The following is a 14,484-nucleotide window of genomic DNA, read 5'->3' on the forward strand; positions in this document are numbered from 1 at the left end:
TTCTACTCAATTTGAATTAGTTAACTCCTTTTTTTACTCAAATTAAATCTGTTAACTCCCTTTAATTTGGAAATCTCCCTTTATGACTGAACTTCACCTTTAATCCTGGCCATTGATTGAAATTGATCTCAACCGTTGATGAATTCCAGGAAAGTCTATTTAAGAGACCCTCATCTCTTCATTTTGAAAGGTTGAATGAGAATTTGCATTGAATTGTTGCTGGAATTCATACTCACATTTGCTCATATTCACATACATAAAGGTCAAGTTTGACCAAAAGTTGACCATATTTAAGAACGGTTGACTTGAGTTGACTAGTTCCGAAAAGAATTTTGAAATAATTAAACGAAATTATTTAATTAAATGGAGTACTTACTTCTAATTAATTAAACAAAGTTATTTAATAAAATGAGAAACCATTCCTAATTAATTAAATGAAGTTATTTAATTAAATAAGAAAAGTGTCTCTAATTAATTAAAGATTATTTAATCAAATAGAAAAAGTAATTATGCGAGCATATCTCATTTTATTAAATTAAATATCTCAACAAAATCTCTCTTCAATTCAAAAAGGGAAATTTAAAGTTCACTATTGATAAAAAATGAGTTAAATCAGTTAACTCCTTTTTCTACTCAAATTGAATCAGTTAACTCCTTATTTTACTTAAATTAAATCTGTTAACTCCCTTTAATTTGGAAATCTCCCTTTATGACTGAACTTCACCTTTAATCCTAACTGTTGATTGAAATCGATCTCAACCATTGATGAATTCTAAGAAAGTCTATTTAAGAGACCCTCATCTCTTCATTTTGAAAGGTTGAATGAGAATTTGCATCGAATTGTTGCTGGAATTCATACTCACATTTGCTCATATTCACATACGCAAAGATTAAGTTTGACCAAAAGTTGACCAGATTTAACCACGATTGACTTGACTTGACTAGTTTCGAAAAGAATTTTGAAATAATTAAACAAAATTATTTAATTAAATGGAGTACTTACTTCTAATTAATTAAACAAAGTTATTTAATTAAATGAGAAGCCATTCCTAATTAATTAAATGAAGTTATTTAATTAAACAAGAAAAGTGTCTCTAATTAATTAAATATTATTGAATTAAATAGAAAAAGTAATTATGAGAGCATATCTCATTTTATTAAATTAAATATCTCACCAAAATCTCTCTCCAATTCAAAAAGGGAAATTTCTAGTTCACTATTGATAAAAAATGAGTTAAATCAGTTAACTCCTTTTTCTACTCAAATTGAATCAGTTAACTCTTTATTTTACTCAAATTAAATCTGTTAACTCCCTTCAATTTGGAAATCTCCCTTTATGACTGAACTTCACTTTTAATCCTAACCGTTGATTGAAATAAATCTCAACCATTGATGAATTCTAGGAAAGTCTATTGAAGAGACCCTCATCTCTTCATTTTGAAATGTTGAATGAGAATTTGCATCGAATTGTTGCTGGAATTCATACTCACGTTTGCTCATATTCACATACGCAAAGATCAAGTTTGACCAAAAGTTGACCAGATTTAACTACGGTTGACTTGAGTTGACTAGTTTCGAAAAGAATTTTGAAATAATTAAACGAAATTATTTAATTAAATGGAGTACTTACTTCTAATTATTTAAACAAAGTTCTTTAATTAAATGAGAAGCCATTCCTAATTAATTAAATGAAGTTATTTAATTAAATAAGAAAAGTGTCTCTAATTAATTAAAGATTATTTAATTAAATAGGAAAAGTAATTATGAGAGCATATCTCATTTTATTAAATTAAATATCTCAACAAAATCTCTCTTCAGTTCAAAAAGGGAAATTTCAAGTTCACTATTGATCAAAAATGAGTTAAATCAGTTAACTCCTTTTTCTACTCAAATTGAATCAGTTAACTCCTTATTTTACTCAAATTAAATATGTTAACTCCCTTTAATTTGAAAATCTCTCTTTATGCATGAACTTCACCTTTAATCCTGACCGTTGATTGAAATCGATCTCAACTGTTGATGAATTCCAGGAAAGTCTATTTAAGAGACCCTCATCTCTTCATTTTGAAAGGTTGAATGAGAATTTGCATTGAATTGTTGCTAGAATTCATACTGACATTTGCTCATATTCACATACGCAAAATTCAAGTTTGACCAAAAGTTAACCAGATTTAACCACAGTTGACTTGAGTTGACTAGTTTTGAAAAGAATTTTGAAATTATTAAACGAAATTATTTAATTAAATGGAGTACTTACTTCTAATTAATTAAAAAAAGTTATTTAATTAAATGAGAAGCCATTCCTAATTAATTAAATGAAGTTATTTAATTAAATAAGAAAAGTGTCTCTAATTAATTAAAGATTATTTAATTAAATAAAAAAAGTAATTATGAGAGCATATCTCATTCTATTAAGTTAAATATCTCAACAAAATCTCTCTTCAGTTCAAAAAGGGAAATTTCTAGTTCACTATTGATCAAAAATGAGTTAAATCAGTTAACTCCTTTTTCTACTCAAATTGAATCAGTTAACTCCTTATTTCACATTTGCTCATATTCACATACGCAAAGATCAAGTTTGACCAAAAGTTGACCAGATTTAACCACGGTTGACTTGAGTTGACTAGTTTGGTAATGCCCCGCCAAGGGATCCAAAGAATTAACCTATAATTTCACTAACATTTTTTTTTTCCATAGAAGTAAACATCACATATAACTGTTGCACAATAACAGAAGCAATACCAATGTCCATATGAAAGTAAACATAACATAAATAATAGATTACATTCTTTAAGATCCCTTAACATTTAATTACATACATGAATCCATCTAGTATAACATCCACATGAAATAATAATGATAAGGCTAATGTTTATACATTACATTTCAAATGCTCATTCATCCACTGTACCTGTCATAGGGTATGACAAGCTCAAAAATATACATACATAGAATAAGGTACATCACCTATTGTAATCCATGATACATCAAAGTAGAGATAATCACATGATACAACATCATAGAGAACATATACATCCATCATAAAGATCAAACATAATAAACTAACTGCACGGTTCTTCCCAACCGTTAATAGCATCATTAGACCATCGTGGATCTTAGCCATCCCTCCGTGCGTAACATTCCAAATCATCGAAGAGATCATCGGTATTAACATAGTAGGAATGTCACTCCTAATATATACAACATCATATGTAGAAAGTAATCTAACATGTAAATAAAAGCATAAGATAACATCATCTAACATATGCTAAACATCAATGAAAAAGGATACATATCGACCATCATGAAGGACGCATCAACCACGATGTCTCAATGAATCTCAAAATGATAAGAGTGGAAAATACACTACCACCTGACTGTGTGGTACCAAAGTGGTCCACTCCCACCGTGCTGAGGAGATAATCTCAAGTCTCAAATAGGCTATCAAAATCACATAGCACAAATCTCTATAAGTCCAAGAATCCTAAAAGTATACTAACTCAAAGGTTCCAAACACAAAATTTGACATCTAATCCAAGAGGCACACAATGACATGTAGGAACCTACTATTCAAGCGGGAAAGTGTCATTGCAATTATCACGTACAAGTTACCCTGGCAGTTAGCTAAACTCCACGAGTCCATACTAATTTCATGCGGCCACTAGTATCCTCTCATACTGACGACGCATACTACGGAATGCAAGGTCACAACCATGCGTCTCACTACTCCCATCCTAGCCTGTACAAGCACTCAAGGCATGGACGAGAAAAAAACTCTTATCTTTTTAGGTTCATTTTGTTAATATTAGGTGTGAATGTTATCACTTATTAATCCAACTTACAATGAGTTACCCATGCAGCCTTTTACGGCCCGGGCCCCCATTGCAAGCCTCTACCCGTCACTACATGAAGATATCCTACCCTAATGCTCATGGACTCATAAATCTCAAAATCACAAAAGATAATCCATAATAAAATCATCAAATATGCATAAAAGCATCAAATCTCCATGAGAAAACATCCATAGAAAATCATGAACACAACAGCTCTCTATTAGTAACTGAAGTATCACTAATAATCAAATATCCAATCGTTCTCAATAACAAAAATATATATCTCAATCATATTGATCGAAGACTCCAAAAATGGTTGAGTCAAACATGTCACAACATAACATCATCAAGAAAAAATCCACATCTCAGTCTCATCATGGCGACTAGAAAATAATCAAGGATAACTGATCGATGACCAAAATAATGGTTAGGTCAAGAGTCTCATACACAAGAATCTCAACTATAACAATCAGTAATCACATCCAATACATAGAGCATTCCATCACAAACCATGGTTAGGTTTATAAAGATCAAGATTAAAACATCATCATGACATCACAATCACATAACCCCCAACCCTCTGGTAGACGTCCTATAACTGGTCAACACTAGTCAACACAAAACCCAAAACAATAGCATAAAGAATACACAATGTAAACACATGTTTTGGTTTTGCTAAGTTTTCAAATTTGAATTTAAAAGTCTTTGTTTACATTTTTCCAAATTATATTAATTGGAGAAATTTCACATTTTTCCTAACCCATATATTTGTTTGATAGATAAAAGTTTCTCCCCAAAACTATTAGACTCAATTTTCTACGTGATCTAATAATATTTTATTTATATAACATTGTTTGAAAATTGACACTCTCAATGAATCAAAACTTCGATTATATATTCTAATAACTAATCTTAATTAAACTGAGTTTAATTAAATTAATTATTAATATCTCTTCATAATTGACAAGCTCAATATCAATATTTTAAATCATTAAAAGAGTGATCCATTAATTGAGAACTTTATAATATTCATTTATAATACATATATACTTATATACATATATATATATATATAGACATACATAAATATATATATGTATATATATAATAACATTTAATAATTAATGATATTACAACAAAATCGAGATTCATATCCAAATCTCATATGAAATAATGTTGCAAATAAAACTTTATATAATTTAAAACCAAACTCAAATTGCAATGCAATTTTAAAATCATGCGGCCCAATAGATCCGCATCACAGGTACACTGTGGATCGCAGGTACACTGCGGTATCATAGGCCTGCGGTGGGTGGGGTATATAATACCCGCCCAACATCATATATATATTTTTTTAACGCAATTTTCAATAACATTTTTTTATAAAAACGTTTCCATGCGATATGAAATACTATTAACATGAAACTCTATCACGATTTGACATTTGATTATTATATAAATAAATATATATATGTATATATATACATATGTATGTATATATATATGGGTATATATATGTATATATATATGTGTATATATATATATATATACACACAGAGTTTATCACCATCACAGCACATACATATATATATGTATATAATGATATATACGTATATGTGTATGTGGATTCACAATTTACTTAGAAATTCTAATTTTTAGAATTCTCCTTTAAATATTTGATCTTCAAATTTATCTAATAAATAATCTAATGGGTTTGGCTATGAATTTAAACCCTAGCCTCGTTTTCTTTCAAATCTATGCATATAAAGATTTTCACATAAATTCAATTGCCCATATTGAGAATGCATACAATAAAAATATGAAATTCCTCAGAAGATATATGGAAGACACGAAGAAGATAGGGAATGCAAGATACGAAAATAGCATAAGTAAAATCACAAGAATCTACCCAGATTCTGATGCTAATTCGCTCTTCCTCAGAAAACTCGCAGAGCAAGCTCCCTTCTTCAGAATTTTCGAATCCTTCAATGCTCCAATTGCACTCCAAATGCTATGTCTAAGCTTCTAGGGATGCCTGAATATAAAGAGCTCTCAGGAAACCTCTAGAATGTTTCTAGAAACAGATGGAAGGTGTCACCAACTAAGCATGGGTCATTTCCAACCTTCAAGATGAGCCATAGGGTTGTAGACACCATGTGCTTAATTAATGCACTAACCCCCGTGTTATTGACACATAAGAAATAGAAAAGTGCGTTAACTCCCATGCAAGCTTATAACTCCAATTTACTTTTTATATAATTTCTATTTAAATATTTATAACTTTTATTTTAATTTTTGTAACTTTTATTATTTTATTTATTTATTACTTTATTATTATTTTATTATTATTATTAATTTCTAATTTCTAATTTTCTTTTATTTAATTCTCATTTAATTAATTATACTCAAAATATCAAAGATCATGATATTTTATTCATTTTCTCCAAAATAATTAATTTATTAATTAAATCTATTTATCAAGACTTAATTAATAGAAAATTCACCATAGACCTCCAAGATAAAATATGAAAACCCATCATAGAACAAATCATACAAAATCAGTCTAAAGGGTTAAAAATCATGAAATATGTCATCCAACACATTCGGTGGGTACTCAACTCTGATACTTGTCCTAACTCACTAGGACAAATGGTTTAAGGGTTTGGGATTTGGACTTGAGAATTTATCTCCCTTCTCTTATCATTGAGATAGTATAATAGGGTACGCTCATCCTGGCAATTTAGGAAAGTCGATACTCGATACCTGCAACCTGCAAAAAAATCATGCATGTACATACAATATATATAATGCTAAGCTAAATAGACAATGGCAAGAAGTGGTGCATCGTGTAGATCTCAACTAAACAAGTGACTACGACTCCCTTCCTTAACGACATCAGAAATACCATATAATAAGAAAACACGCACACCATACACATGTAAGTATGGGGTAAGTATCCATAATAAAACACATGAGATAATAACCATCCATCTAATCATCAATAATATCTGAAAATAGTATAATGATCATCATGTATGTATGAAATGTAAAATCTAAATAATCTCATCATATAACCATTGAATCCATAACATAATGTCTGATAGTGTCAAAACAATACCACTAATCCATCAATCATAAAACTAGTCTATCACAGTCTGATAATAATAACAATGTCCAAAAAATATGTGAACGAGGGTAGGCACTACATCTACCCCCCCTTGGGTTAGGCTTACTCCTGGAAGCCTACAAACAAGTAGGGATATAACTCCCTCAATCTAGCTGCATCCTCCCAAGTAGCTGAAGAATCATTAGTAGGGTCCCATTGGACCCTTACCTACTCGATGGTTCGACCCTTGAGGATCAACCCCTGCTGCTCTAGAATACGAACCGGCTCCAAGGCCAGTTGCCCATCCTCTACCTGTAATGCATTCCAATCAAGAACATGCACAATATTAGGAATATACTACCTAAGCACTGGAACATGGAAAACATCATGAGTGCGAGCTAGGCTGGGCGATAAAGCAAGACGGTAAGCAACTGGGCCAATCCTCTCTAGAATCTCGAATGGTCCCACAAAACGAGGAGCTAGCTTAGAACCCTTTCCATATCGGATCAGACTCTTTCACGGTCACACTCTCAAGAAAACCTTATCTTCCATAGCAAACTACTTATCAGTCCTATGAGCATCGGCATACTTCTTCTGCCTATCTTTTGCCGTAGTCAAATGCTCACGGATGCACACTACCTATTGCTCCATATCACGAAGCATCTCAGGACCCAATAGGATGTGATCCTCAAGACTGTCCCAACTCAATGGTGTACAACAAGGACGTCCATATAATGCCTGAAATGGTGCCATACCAATAGAACTATGATACTCGTTGTTGTAAGAAAACTCCACTAGATAAGATCAGAACACACCATTCATCAAACTCATGAAAATTGATGGAGCATTAGTCAATCCAAAAGGTACCACTATGAACTCATAATGCCCATAGCGAGTTCAAAAAGTAGTCTTGTGAATATCTACTTCCTTAATGCGAAGCTGGTGGTATCCTGACTTAAGATCAATCTTGGAGAATATTGTAGCTCCCTTGATCTGATTGAATAAGTCATCAATCCTAGGTAAAGGATAACTGTTCTTAATAGTCACCTTATTCAACTGTCTGTAGTCAATGCAAAGGCGCAAAAAATCATCTTTCTTCTTCACAAAGAGCACTGGAGCTCCCCATGGTGATATAGTAGGTCAAATTCTCCCTTTGGCCAGCAGTTCCTCTAGCTGAAGATGTAGCTCACCCAATTCTTGTGTAGTCATATGATAAGGAGCTTTAGAGATAGGCTCTGCTCCAGGAATCAGATCAATACTAAAATCAATGTCCCTCTTAGGAGGCATGCCTGGAATCTTACTTGGAAAAACATCCGCGTACTCCTGCAAAATTGGGTGATCCAAAGTCTTCCTCATAGGATCTTCTTCATCAAGATTATTTACCATAACAGCAAATTTTTGACATCCCTTACGGAAACTTCGCTTCAATTGCATAGTAGAAATCATCCGCAGAGATATAGGCCTCGGAATCCCAATTATCTGCACATCATTCCGTTGGTCATCTTGGCACAAAATAATCTTCTTCCTACAATCTATACTGGCTCTATGAGATCCAAGCCAGTCCATGCCTAGAACCACATCATAGGAACCAAGGGGTATGACTTGAAGATCCACTACCGTATCAAAGCTTCCTAAGCTAACCCCACACCTATGAACTACAGAATCTGTGGAAACCTTAATGCCTCAGGCTAGTTCCACTTGCCAACCATGATCTTGCTTCACCACATCCAGCTTACATATAGAAATTATAGATGGTGAAATAAATGAATTTGTAGCTCCTGAATCAAACAATACTGAAAGAGATATACCTCTAATAGCTCCTATGGTCTCAACCACTTTTCCTTGGTGATCTACTTGACGCTGCTCAACTGCTGCAAATACTCTATGAGCTCTACCTACATCAACAACTGTAGGCTCTGAAACTGTAGGCCTAGGTCCTGAAAATTGAGGTGCTCGCTGAGGACACTGAGCTGCATAATGTCCAATCTAACCACATAAATAAACATTCCATATTTCTACCAGAACCTCTTCCCATAGGTGGTACATTTGATTGTTGATGACTATTCCTGCTAACAAAAGACTGGCTACTCTAAGTTGGTTGATTGGTTTGATTCTATCTATTGCATTGAGCATTGCGGTTATTCTTGGTGCTAGAACCTTTACCACCGCCTTAAGCTTGAGAATTTGAACCCTTCTATTGCTATGTCTGTTGAGACTACTGCTGATACTATTTCCCCTTAGAGAAAGAGAACTTCTTGTTACCACCTGAATTAAAGTTGCCTTTAGGTCCTGATGCCGTTGGCGGTCCTACAAAACCACCTTGACCAAGGTTGACACTTTTCTCAACAAGGATAGCTTGATGCACTGCATCCTTGAGGTTTTTTGGCTCAAATACCTTAACTCCCCCAATAATACGATTATTCAAACCCCTAATAAAGTGTTGTGTCAACTGAGATGAATTTTCACTGAACCCTAAAAAAGGCATAAGCTCATAAAACTTACACTCATACTCGGTCACTGACAAAGTGTACTGTCTGAGATTATGAAATTCATCAGCCCTTTGTTGTTTCTATTCCTCTGGTAGGAATCATTCACAAAAACTCTCTAGGAATAATTCCCATGTAACACTGCTCATATCGATTCCCAACTTCTTCTCCTCAATTGTCCACCAAGTGGCCCCAAAATTCTCTAAATTAGTGATTGCAAACTTTTCCTTAACATTGTTGTCAAACTCCTGCATGGAAAAAATCATGTTGAGAGAAATAAGCCACTGCTCGGCCACATAACCAGAACCTTTCCCATTGAAAGGCTTAACCTTGGATCTTGAAAGATCCTTCATCTGAGTGGACACAATGGACCTCTGACGATCCTTTCGAGGACTTCTAGACCTGGGTCTATGCTCTTGTTCTGTCTGATGCACTTTAGGCTGTTCTTGAATAGGAGGTAGACATTCTAGAATAGTCTGCATCGTTTGTCTCAAACTAACCTCTTCAGACTCAGCTTGGTCCTCTCTACGGCTCTCTTCCTGCTGTCTACTAGAGTGCTCTTCCCTACTCTCTACACAAGTCGATCCCTCATGGTCAGACTTATGGGCACTGATAGCTCTGCCATGACCATGACCTCTTCCACGGCCTCTACCACGACCTCTAACAGAAGACCTAGTCCCAGATACCATCCTACAATAGTACAAAGTACTATTAAAATCACATGTTGCCTTAGACTATGTTCAGTTCTATGTTTAGGTTTAAGTAAAATTTCCAGTTTTGAAAACTAAGTGTTGAAGTATGAAAAAATATACAAGTAATAGTTCAAGTTCTGTTTCAGTTCACCTAGTTTCAAATTGAACAGATACACTTGATAGTTCAAAGTTCTAGTTGTTCCAAAATACCCAGAGCTCCCAATGTAGAAACTCAGGCTCTGATACCAAATGTAATGCCCCGCCAAGGGATCCAAAGAATTAACCTAGAATTTCACTAACGTTTTTCCATAGAAGTAAACATCACATATAACTTTTGCACAATAAAAAAAGCAATAACAATGTCCATCTGAAAGTAAACATAACATAAATAACAGATTACATTCTTTAAGATCCCTTAACGTTGAATTACATACATGAATCCATCTAGTAAAACATCCACATGAAATAATAATGATAAGGCCAATGTTTATACATTACATTTCAAATGCTCATTCATCCACTGTACATGTCACGGGGTATGACAAGCTAAAAAATATACATACACAGAATAAGGTACATCACCTATTCTAATCCATGATACATCAAAGTAGAGATAATCACATGATACAACAACATAGAGAACATATAAATCGATAATAAAGATCAAACATAATAAACTAAGTGCATGGTTCCTCCCAACCATTAATAGCATCATTAGACCATCGTGGATCCTAGCCATCCCTCCATGCGTAACATTCCAAATCATCGAAGAGATCATCGGTATTAACATAGTAGGAATGTCACTCCTAATCTATACAACATTATATGTAGAAAGTAATCTAACATGCAAATAAAAGCATAAGATAACATCATCTAACATATGCTAAACATCAATGAAAAAGGATACATATTGACCATCATGAAGGACGCATCAACCACAATGTCTCAATGAATCTCAAAATGATAAGAGTGGAAAATACACTACCACCCGACCGCGTGGTACCAAAGTGGTCCACTCCCACCATGCTGAGGAGATAATCTCAAGTCCCAAATAGGCTATCAAAATCTCATAGCACAAATCTCCATAAGTCCAAGAATCCTAAAAGTATACTAACTCAAAGGTTCCAAACACAAAATCTGACATCTAATCCCAGAGGTACACAATGACATGTAGGAACCTACTATGCAAGCGGGAAAGTGTCATCGCAATTATCACGTACAAGTTACCCTTGCAGTTAGCTAAACTCCATGGGTCCATACTAATTTCATGTGGCCACTAGTATCCTCTCATACTGACAAGGCATACTATAGAATGCAAGGTCACATGTGTCTCACTACTCCCATCCTAGCCTGTACAAGCACTCAAGGCATGGGTGAGAACAAAAATCTTATCTTCTTAGGTTCATTTTGTTAGTATTAGGTGTGAATGTTATCACTTATTAATCCAACTTACAATGAGTTACCTTGGCAGCCTCTTAGGGCCCTAGCCCCCATTGCAATCCACTTCCCGTCACTACATGCAGATATCCTACCCTAATGCTCATGGACTCATAAATCTCAAAATCACAAAACATAATCCATAATAAAATCATCAAATATGCATAAAAGCATCAAATCTCCATGAGCAAACATCCATAGAAAATCATGAACACAATAGCTCTCTATTGGCAACTGAAGTATCACTGATAATCAAATATCCAATGGTTCTCAAAAACCAAAATATATATCTCAATCATACTGATCGAAGACTCCAAAAATGGTTGAGTCAAACATGTCACAACATGACATCATCAAGAATAAATCCACATCTCAGTCCCATCATGGTGACTAAAAACTAATCAAGGATAACTGATCGATGACCAAAATAATGGTTAGGTCAAGAGTCTCATACACAAGAATCTCAACTTTAACAATTAGTAATCACATCCAATACATAGATCATTCCATCACAAACCATGGTTGGGTTTATAAAGATCGAGATTAAAACATCATCATGACATCACAATCACATAACCCCCAACCCTCTGGTAGACGTCCTATAACTGGTCAATACTAGTCAACCCAAAACCCAAAACAATAGCATAAAGAATACACAATGTAAACACATGTTTTGGTTTTGCTAAGTTTTCAAATTTGAATTTAAAAGCCTCTGTTTATGTTTTTCCAAATTATATTAAGTGGAGAAATTTGACGTTTTTCCTAACCCATGTATTTGTTTGATAGATAAAAGTTTCTCCCCAAAACTATTAAACTCAATTTTCTGATTGATCTAATAATATTTTTTTTATATAACACTTTTTGAAAATTGACACTCTCAGTGAATCAAAACTTTTATTATATACTCTAATAACTAATCTTAATTAAACTGAGTTTAATTAAATTATTTATTAATATCTCTTCATAATTGACAAGCTCAATATCAACATTTTAAATCATTAAAAGAGTGATCCATTAATTTAGAACTTTATAATATTCATTTATAATACATATATACTTATATATATATATATATATATATATATATATATATATATATATATATATATATATATATATATATATATATATATATACATACATAAATATATATATATATAATAACATTTAATAATTAATGATATTGCAACAAAATTGAGATTCATATCCAAATCTCATATGAAATAACGTTGAAAATAAAATTTTATATAATTTAAAACCAAACTCAAATCGCAATGCGATTTTAAAATTGCGCGGCCCAATACATCCGCACCGCATGTACACTGCAAATTGCAGGTACACTGTGGTCTCGCAGGCCTGTGGTGGGTGGGGTATATAATACCCGCCCAACATCATATATATATATATATATATATTTTTTTTTTTAACGTGATTTTCAATAACATTTTTTTATAAAAACATTCCCATGCGATATGAAATACTATTAACATGAAACTCTATCGTGATTTGACATTCGATTATTATATAAATAAATATATATATATGTATATATATACATATGTATGTATATATATATATATTCATATATATGTATATACATATATATATATATATATATATATGGGTATATATATGTGTGTGTGTGTGTGTGTGTCTGTGTGTGTACACGCAGAGTTTATCACCATCATAGCACATACATACATATATATATATATATATATATATATATATATATAATGATATATACGTATATGTGTATGCAGATTCACAGTTTCTTAGAAATTCTAATTTTCAGAGTTCTCCTTAAATCTTTGATCTTCAAATTTATCCAATAAATAATCTAATGGGTTTGGCTATGAATTTAAACCCTAGCCCCGTTTTCTTTCAGATCTATGCATATAAAGATTTCCACATAAATTCAATTGACCATATTGAGAATGCATACAATAAAAATATGAAATTCCTTAGAAGACACGAAGAAGACAAGGAATGCAAGATGCAAAAATAGCATAAGTAAAATCACAAGAATCTACCCGTATTCTGATGCTAATTTTCTCGTCCTCAGAAAACCCGCAGAGCAAGCTCCCTTCTTCAGAATTCTTGTATCCTCCAATGCTCCAATTGCACTCCAAACGCTATATCTAAGCTTCTAGGGATGCCTGAATATAAAGAGCTCTCAGGAAACCTCTAGAATGTTTCTAGAAATAGCTGGAAGGTGTCACCAACTAAGCATGGGTCTTTTCCAACTTTTAAGATGAGTCATAGGGTTGTAGACACCATGTGCTTAATTAATTCACTAACCCCCATGTTGTTGACACATGAGAAATAGAAAAGTGTGTTAACTCCCATGCAAGCTTATAACTCCAATTTACTTTTTATATAATTTCTATTTAAATATTTATAACTTTTATTTTAATTTTTGTAACTTTTATTATTTTATTTATTTATTACTTTATTATTATTTTATTATTATTATTAATTTTTAATTTTTAATTTTCTTTTATTTAATTCTTCTCTCTCAATTAATTCTCATTTAATTAATTATACTCAAAATATCAAAGATCATGATATTTTATTAATTTTTTCCAAAATAATTAATTTATTAATTAAATCTATTTATTAAGACTTAATTAATAGAAAATTCACCATAGACCTCCAAGATAAAATATGAAAACCCATCATAGAACAAATCATACAAAATCAGTCTAAAGGGTTAAAAATCATGAAATATGTCATCCAACACATTCGGTGGGTACTCAACTCTGATACTTGTCCTAACTCACTAGGACAAATGGTTTAAGGGTTTGGGATTTGGACTTGAGAATTTATCTCCCTTCTCTTATCATTGAGATAGTATAATAGGGTACACTTATCCTGGCAATTCAGAGAAGTCGATACCCGATACCTGCAACCTACAAAAAAACCATGCA

The sequence above is a fragment of the Cupressus sempervirens genome, chromosome 1 (genome assembly GCF_028749045.1).
Source record: "Cupressus sempervirens isolate cs-2001-9-10 chromosome 1, ASM2874904v1, whole genome shotgun sequence".
In the NCBI taxonomy this organism is placed as follows: Eukaryota; Viridiplantae; Streptophyta; class Pinopsida; order Cupressales; family Cupressaceae; genus Cupressus; species Cupressus sempervirens.